A 9734-nucleotide genomic window follows, 5' to 3' on the forward strand; every position below is an offset into this window, starting at 1 on the left:
AAAAATGTGTCAAAAGTGTCCGATGTGTCCGCCATAATGTCGCAGTCACGAAAAAAATCGCTGATCGCCGCCATTACTAGTAAAAAATATTTTTTTATGAAAATGCCATAAAACTTTCCCCTATTTAGTAAACGCTATAACTTTTGCGCAAACCAATCAATAAATGCTTATTGCAATTTTTTTACCAAAAATATGTAGAAGAATATGTATCGGCCTAAACTGAGGAAAAAAATAACATTTAAATATTGTTTGGGGATATTTATAATAGCAAAAAATATTGCATTTTTTAAAAAAAATTTCACTCTATTTTTGTTTATAGCGCAAAAAATAAAAACCGCAAAGGTGATCAAATACCACCAAAAGAGGAGCTGCGGTGGCTCAACGCGATTGGCACTGCGCTGACAAGCCATTCATCTCTGCAGCTAGGGGTTGGGATCCCGGTCTCTGCTACATGTGCAATGAGTTTGGTGGTCTCAGCCCGGCTACCGGTGGGTGTGCTATGCAAGGTAAGCCTGCGCTAAGTACGCCCACCCCCCTCCCACAAAAACCACCACACTTACACGCACTCAAAATTGGGTTAACATGCACGCACTTTGACCACGCGGTCTCTAAAAAAGAGAGGCGAAGGACTAAGGGGGCTGGTTGAGCGGGCAAATCCTCTCACTCCCTTATAGGGAGTCCCTCTGCCCCGTTGGGCTTTATAGCGGAGCAGGTAGGGTGGGCTGTGTGGGAGGACCCCCTCACACACCTGCCATTGCCACCCGGGGCATGGAGAAAGGTGGCAGATTGCCTCTGGGGGAGGCCTGCCTACTCCCAACTCCTGCAGTCCAGCTCCTCTCTCGAGTACATGCACAAAATACAAAAGAAAAAAAATACCACCAAAAGAAAGCTCTATTTAAGGGGAAAAAAGGACGCCAATTTTGTTTGGGAGCCACATCCCACGACCGCGCAAAAGCGACGCAGTGCTGAATCAAAAAACTGGCCAGGTCCTTTACTTGCATAATGGTCCAGGTCTTAAGTCGTTAAAAAGTATTCAAACCCCTTGAAATTTTCCACATGTTACAACCAAAAATGTGATAGATCAACACAAAGTGGCACATAATTGTGATGTGGAAGGATAATGATAAATGGTTTTCCAATTTTTATACAAATAAGTATCTGAAAAGTGTGGCATGCATTTGGATTCAGCCCCCTTTATTCGGATACCCCTGACTAAAATCTATTGGAACCAATTGCGTTTAGAAGTCACCTAATTGGTAATACAGTCCACCCATGTGTAATTTAATCTCAGTATAAATACAGCTGTTCTGTGAAGCCCTCAGAGCCTTAGTGTACAAACAGCATCATGAAGGCCAAGGAACACACCAGACAGGTCAGGGATAAAGTTGTGGAGAAGTTTAAAGCAGGGTTAGGTTTTAAAAAAAAAGATTCCAAGCTTTGAACATCTATTCAATCCATAACAATTAAATAGAATGAACAATGAAAAAAGTATAGCACAACTGCAAACCTACCAAGACATTGTTGTCGACCTAAACTGACAGGCCGGGGAAGGAGAGTATTAATCAGAGAAGCAGCCAAAAGGCCCATGGTATCTCTGGAAGAGCTGCAGAGATCCACAGCTCAGGTGGGAGAATCTTTCACAGGACAACTTTTAGGCATGCACTCCACAAATCTGGCCTTTATGGAAGAGTGGCAAGAAGAAGGACATTGTTAAAAGAAAACCATAAGAAGTCATGCTTGCAATTTGCTAGAAGCTATGTGGGAGACACAGCAAGCATGTGAAAGAAAGGTGTTCTGGTGAGATGACACCAAAATGTAACTTTATGGCCTAAATGCAAAATGTAGGTATGGCCGAAAACTAACACCGAACACCATCCCCACCGTGAATCATGGTGGTGGCAACATTATGTTGTGGGGATGCTTTTCTTCAGCAGGGACAGGGGCGCTGTTCATCATGATTGATTGTGATGCTGTATTGGATTGTGTGGCTAATGATATAATTGTGTAAATGTTTTTTGTTTTTTGTTTTTTAAATAAAGGACTTTTCAAAAAGTGTCATGTCTTTTTTCATTATTTACCATTTTCTTTGAATGAGTAGGTGTAATATGAATTTGGAGGTGCATGCTTTTAGTTTTTTTGCATGAGGTTACCCTTCATCAATACTGTACCTGAGAGTCTGGTATACAATTTAGTGGGGACCCTACTGTATGTAATTTTTGTTGTTGTTGTTGCTTAGCTCCATACCAGACCCGAAGGGGTTAGTATAAATATTTTGGGGGGAGACCACAACCCATGCTTTTAGCCCTTTGTTCATATTGTAAGTTTGGCCTAGCTGAACATTAAAGGGGTTGTAAAGGTAAAAAAAAAATCCCTAAAGAGCTTCCTTTACCTTAGTGCAGTCCTCCTTCACTTACCTCGTCCTTCCATTTTGCTTTTAAATATCCTTATTTCTTCTGAGAAATCCTCACTTCCTGTTCTTCTGTCTGTAACTCCACACCATAATGCAAGGCTTTCTCCCTGGTGTGTAAAAAGCCTCTTGAGGGGGGAGGGGGCGAGCAGGAGTGTCAGGACACTCTCTACTTTGCAGATAGAGAAAGGAGCTGTGTGTTAGTGGGCGTCCTGACCCTCCTGCTCGCCTCCTCCCCCCTCAAGAGGCTTTCTCCACACCAGGGAGAAAGCCTTGCATTACTGCTGTGTGGAGTTACAGACACAAGAACAGGAAGTGAGGATTTCTCAGAAGAAATAAGGACATTTAAAAGCAAAATCGAAGGGTGAGGTAAGTAAAGGAGGACTGCACTAAGGTAAAAGAAGCTATTTAGGGAAACATTTTTTACCTTTACAACCCCTTTAATTTAGTTTGGCCATTTGCTGAACCTCCAAATTTCTGTCCCAGAAATATGTGTTCAAACTGAGCCAGCAACTAATTTCTTGGTGTCAGTTACTTAGAGGACATCCTGTGCTGTGGGGCCTTAGGCAGAAAGAAGCCCTTCTTGCATACATGCACAAGTATGTCAGACCTGATATACAGTATCACCCTCAAAGATTATGATGCCCCCTGTTTTTCCTCAACTGGTACAAATACCATGTATCCCAAACTCTCAGGCATAACCGACATATTGCTGTCCAACTGGGCAAGGGCCAGGAAGCCGTTTCCCTCAACTAAAATGCAGTGCAAATAAACCCAAAAAATTATTTGTAGCTGATTACAAAGAACTGAAATCTATTTGGGTGTTAACATATTTGTTACATCTCGTCTTTGCACATCTCTGTATTGAAAACTTGATTATTGACAACCTCCTGTTGATTGGTTAATGATCCTATATTGCTTGTTGTATTGTAAGAAACTGAGATCCAATTGATTAATGAATGTAACTTGTTTGTTTAATTGTTGTTATTATTGATTGGGCTAAATACTATCTGCAAAGTCGAATCCATTTTCCCTACTTGAGAATTGATCATATCTCCAAGTGACTTGCTAATAATATTGAAGATCATTAGTGAGTAAGCAAGCACTAAGTAAACAATTTTAGGAGCAAATTGCTGTTAAATGCTGTAAATTCCAGATCTATAGCAGTTGTGTTGTCTGCTATCGCTATACACTGCAACACTGTATAGAGTTTTTATGTTCTCTCCATGTATCCCTTTGTGTTCTCCAGGTACTGGAAAAACAGAAATTGTTGTCACAAGAAAAGGAGTTCTCACTGGCAGATTTAACCTTGTCTCTTGCTGTTGTGAAAACTGCAATATTGTGTCTCTCCTATCACTAGTGACAAAGGCCACCAGTACAAATGCAGAGAGTGAACCTATCTAGTGGTGGCAGTTTACTTTTTTTTTATATACAACATGCTGGGGAATTTTAGAATTGCTTTTACCCTCCCTATGTGCACCTTTCCCCTTTTTGATCATTGTAAACTGGTCTGAATGGCTGCAAATTTTGTTTCATTGAATTTGTTACAAGATAGACAATGGGAGTATTTTGCTTCACTGATAGATGTTTGAGCTTCCCGTGCATGTTGCTGTAAGGAGTAACATACTGCATCTAGATAAGTCTGCTTTATAGCCATATTCAGAGAGAGTTATGCCGGTGTATCAGTAGTTACGCCGTCGTAACTCTGAATCTGCGCCGTCGTAAATTTAAGTGTATTCTCAAATTGAGATACACTTAAATCTAGCTAAGATACGACCGCGGGCGCCGTCGTATCTTAGCTATCTATTTAGGCCGGCCGCTAGGGTCGTGTACGCTGATTTACACCTAGAATGCGCAAATCAGTGAGATACGCCTATTCACGAACGTACGCTTGCCCGTCGCAGTAAAGATACGTTGTTTACGTAAGGCGTTTTCAGGCCTAAAGATATTCCACCAAAAAAATGGCGCAGCCAATGTTAAGTATGGATGTCGGAACCGCATCAAATTTTTTCATTTTTACGTCGTTTGCGTAAGTCGTCCGTGAATGGGGCTGGGCGTAATTTACGTACACGTCGAAACCAATAAGTCTTTGCGGCGTAATTTGGAGCATGTGCACTGGGTTATGTCCACGGACGGCGCATGCGCCGTTCGTTAAAAACGTCAATCACGTAGGGTCACGATTCATTAGCATAAAACACGCCCACCTCTTCACAATTTGAATTAGGCGCGCTTAGGCCGGCACATTTACGCTACGCCGCCGTAACTTAGGACGCAAGTGCTTTGTGAATACAGCACTTGCCTCTCTAACTTACGGCGGCGTAGCGTATATGAGATACGCTACGCCTGCCTAACGTTAGGCAGGTCTACCTAGATCCAGCTATTAGTTTTTAGGCCTCATGCACACTGGACGTTATAAAAATGCCAGTGACTTTAGCTGTAGAAGGCTGCGTTAAAAACCTCAGGTTTTTGTTTTTTTTCTAGCATTTCACAGCATATTTGCATTAGTGTTTTTTAAGTGTTTTTTTATATATATCTTTTGTGTTTCTTAGCAAAACTATACTCCCACAGAAGCTTTTGAATAAATAAAAGCTCATAATTTTTTATTTATTTTTTACAGCTGAAAACTCATCTTCAAACCCACTAGTTTTTTGTTCAGCCAGAAAATGCCCCTGCCAAAAAACGCTGATAACGGCCTATGTGTGCATGGCCACATAGGATAACATGCTAGGGTGTTTACTGGCTGCAGAAAAAAATGCCTGAAGCCAAAAATAGCAGCTGTAAAAATGTCCAGTGTGCATGAGGACCTATGCTCTGCTAAACATGTCTCAAAGTTGGGTCTAGTGATGAGTCGAACTGCCCTGAGCTTGGTTCGGCATTGCATCCCTGAACTTTATGTTTGGGTGCCTAACCCTAACCTCAATGGGAACCTAATTTTTCTAACTAAAAATGCCCACTTTCTGGACTAATAGGCAAGAGGGTATCAAAAATAGCATTGAGGTGTGGGCACTATTCTAGAGAACATGTACCAATGCAAAAATACCAATTGCAAAAAAATAACTTCTTTGTATGTCCTTGTGGCAGGACCCTTAGGACATTAACCACTTCCCGACGGCCGTACGACTATATACGGCCGCCGGGTGGCTCTGAATCTCTGGGAGGCCGTGTTTTTACGGCCGCCCCTTTTCGCGTTCCCCGCGCGCGCTCCCGAGCGCGCAGCGGGGAACTGCTGTGCTGGCCGTGTCCCTTGGACACAGCCAGTCACAGATCGCCGTGAACGGCCAATCGAAGCGGCCGTTTCCTAGGCAATCTGTGCGGCCAATGAGAGATGATCTCATATGTTTACATATGAGATCATCTCTCATTCCCGGCTCTCGCAGACAGCGGTGCTGTCAGGGGAGAGAGGAGACGGATCTGTGTCTCTTGTACATAGAGACACAGATCGGTCACCCCCCCAGTCACCCCCCTTCCCCCACAGTTAGAACACTAATTAGGATACACATTTAACCCCTTCCTCACCCCCTAGTGTTAACCCCTTCCCTGCCAGTCACATTTATACAGTAATTAGTGCATATTTATAGCACTGATTGCAGTATAAATGTGAATGGCGCCAAAAATGTGTCAAAAGTGTCCGATGTGTCCGCCATAACGTCGCAGTCCCAATAAAAATCGCAGATCGCCGCCATTTCTAGTAAAAAAAAAATTTATACAGTAATTAGTGCATATTTATAGCACTGATTGCAGTATAAATGTGAATGGCGCCAAAAATGTGTCAAAAGTGTCCGATGTGTCCGCCATAACGTTGCAGTCCCAATAAAAATCGCAGATCGCCGCCATTTCTAGTAAAAAAAAAATTTATACAGTAATTAGTGCATATTTATAGCACTGATTGCAGTATAAATGTGAATGGCGCCAAAAACGTGTCAAAAGTGTCCGATGTGTCCGCCATAACGTCGCAGTCCCAATAAAAATCGCAGATCGCCGCCATTTCTAGTAAAAAAAAAAAAATAATAATAATAATTCTGTCCCTTATTTTGTAGGCGCTATAACTTTTGCGCAAACCAGTCGCTTATTGCGATTTTTTTTTTTTTTTTTACTAAAAATATGTAGAATACGTATCGGCCTAGACTGAGGATAAAAAAAATACGTAAAAAAAAAAAATTGAGCTATTTATTATAGCAACAAGTAAAAATATTTTTTTTTTTTTCAAAATTGTCGCTCTATTTTTGTTTATAGCGCAAAAAATAAAAACCGCAGAGGTGATCAAATACCACCAAAAGAAAGCTCTATTTGTGGGGAAAAAAGGACGTTAATTTTGTTTTCGAGCCACGTCGCACGACCGCGCAATTGTCAGTTAAAGCGACGCAGTGCCGAATCGCAAAAAGTCCTCTGGTCAGGAAGGGGTTTAAGTGCCCAGTATGGAAGTGGTTAAAGTGGTTGTAAATAGTGTTGCTCACAAATATTCGTATTGCGAATATTCGGCTCGAATATGGCATATTCAAGTATTCGCGATATATTTCGAATTTCGCGATGAATATTCGCTATTCCGAATATTCGCATTTTTTCAATTTTATTTTTAAAACAGATCACATCCTATCGACGTCTAAAAGCATTGCTGGTATGATTAGAGACCCTGGGCCGAGTAGCTAAGCTGAGGCGATCCTTTTATGTTGCCGAATAAAAAAAAAAAAAAATTGCGAAATTTCGCTAATGCGAATGCGAAAATGATTGCGAATTTTCGATAACTGTGGTAGGAGAACTCTGATTGTCTCTGATGCAAAAGGGGGGGGGCTTTGTGTATGTTTCTGTTATGAATATTTGTATGTTTGATATTATTTTTTTTTGTAAGAAGGAAAAAATTGCGCATACCTTAAAAAAAGGGGAGAATACAGCAGCAACTCAAAAATGTTATACAACATAAATTAATACAAGACAGAAAATGGAGTCGCTCTACAAGTATAAAAAATATGTCTAGTGACAAGACATGTGGGCAAATTATAAAATAAGCAAGCGCAAATAACTTGTGAAATACACAGTGAAACAAATATATAAAGAAATATAGTCCCAATAATAGAAAAATAATCTTTCATAAAAATGTCTTTGATATGTGAAGTGAAAAAAAGTCCAAAGCATGCAGCATGAACGTGTTCAATCTTCAAGGTGTTTGATTGACAAACGGCTGTGACAGATGGATAGAGTAAAGAATCACCACCAATGCAAAACACTTTTTATTTTCTATTGTAAAATATCACGAATATTCTGAGCCAATCAGAGTGCTCCTTCCGCATTTGCCGAATATTCGCAATTATTTTGTATTGTAAAATATCACGAATATTCTGAGCCAATCAGAGTGCTCCTTCCGCATTTGTCGAAATTTCGCAATTATTTTGTATTGTAAAATATCACGAATATTCTGAGCCAATCAGAGTGCTCCTTCCGAAATTTCACCATCAATATCGCATTCGCATTTTGCGAAATTTCGATACAATATCACGAATATTCTGAGCCAATCAGAGTGCAAAATATCAAGAATATTCTGAGCCAATCAGTTGTCGAAAATTCGCAATTATTTTCGCATTCGCAATAGCGACAATTCGCAAAAATTTCATTTCGATAAAATATCACGAATATTCGAATTTAGCGAATATTTCTCGAATATTCGACTATATATTCGTGTTATATCGCGAAATCGAATATGGCGTATTCTGCTCAACACTAGTTGTAAACCCTTTACAACCACTTTATGCTACAGGTAAGCCTATATTAAGGCTTACCTGTAGCTACCCAGGATATATCCTAAACCTGCATGGTTTAGGAGATATCCCCTGTCCACTGCATGTATGCCGATCTCATCGGCAAATGCGCACTGGGGCAAACTGAAGTAATGGCACGTATATGGCATGTATGTGCTGTTGCTTCAGTCCATGTGCCATTACCGGCAGCTCCCGCGCGCATGCCACTCACTGCGCCGGAGCTGCGATAACTGGAAGTAAGCCCCGTGAGATATGTCGCCAGCGAGAGGGGGAGACGAGGACGGCTGTGGGGACTTCGATCTGAGGTAAGTAATACATAATTAGCTAGTATGCTATGCACACTACATTATGCCTTTGTCTTGCAGGGGGTATTTTATGGTTTACAACCACTTTAAGAGCAAAATCTGGAGAATGTTGTTGTGGCATTGTGCAGAGCAGTAACAGTGACATTTTTAAAATTGTAAATTATTCAAAAACACAGATCTTGGTGTTTTGAATGCTTTCAAGGACAGACCCCAGATCCCTCTATAAAGAGTATCTGTCACGTGCCTTTTGCTGTCACAAAAGATGTTTACATGCCCCGGGATGGTGACGTCATAAGGGGCGGGGTCACCAGATGACGTCATATGGTGAACCTGCCCCATGCCTATATACGTCATTGCGCATCTCGCACACAGCATTACAGCAGGAGAGAGGGTTGAGTCAACATCGGAAGAAGACTAGAGGGAAAAAGATGACAGAAAAGACCAGGCAACCACTAGCAAAAGAGCAGAAGACACCGGAGAGCACGGAGAAGTCGGAAGAGACCCCAGAAGTTGGAAAAGACACCCGGAGCTGCCTAATAAAATACGATGTACCCCATACTCATTCACATAGGGTGGGGTGCCAGGATCTGGGGGCCCCCTTGATTCAGATAAGCCCCCTGCCCATAGACCCTGACAACTACCAGGCAAGGGTTGTCGGGAAGAGGGCCTTGTCCTCATCAACATGAGGACAAGGTGCTTTGGGGTGGGGGGTGCAAGGCCCCCCTGCCCCAAAGCACCAACCTCCCCATGTTGAGGGCATGTGGCTTGGTATGGTCCAGTAGGGGGGGTGCGCTCGCAGCCTGGCCTTCTGAGCATGCAGCATGTGCTTTCTGAGCATGCAGCCTCGCTTTCTAACTTGCCTGGCTGCGTGCTTGTATACGGGTCTGGTATGGATCTTGGGGTGATGCTAAGCCATTCCCCTTGAGATCCATACCAGATCGAGGGGTCTGGTATTGTCATGAAGATCCTGCCAAAAACAGGCGCTTCAGGCGTACTCAGGCAGTCATCTGACCCAGGTGGTGAGACACCTTGCATATTACGGTAATTAATTTTGGCAGCAAGGCATCACATTTGGAACCTCGCACTTCTTCATCCTATAAGGAATTTGTGTTATTTTTAATTTTATCATTTTAATTGGCTGTTTTTTTTTATTCTGGTCTTTTCTTTCTACGCTATATCCTGTATTTCCTTTTTATTCAATTTAGTTTAGTTTCCACTTATGTTCCCACTCACTCTTATGGTCTGTACTGTAATTTAAATTCATGATTAAGT

Source organism: Rana temporaria, chromosome 3 (assembly GCF_905171775.1).
Source record: "Rana temporaria chromosome 3, aRanTem1.1, whole genome shotgun sequence".
Classification (NCBI taxonomy): domain Eukaryota; kingdom Metazoa; phylum Chordata; class Amphibia; order Anura; family Ranidae; genus Rana; species Rana temporaria.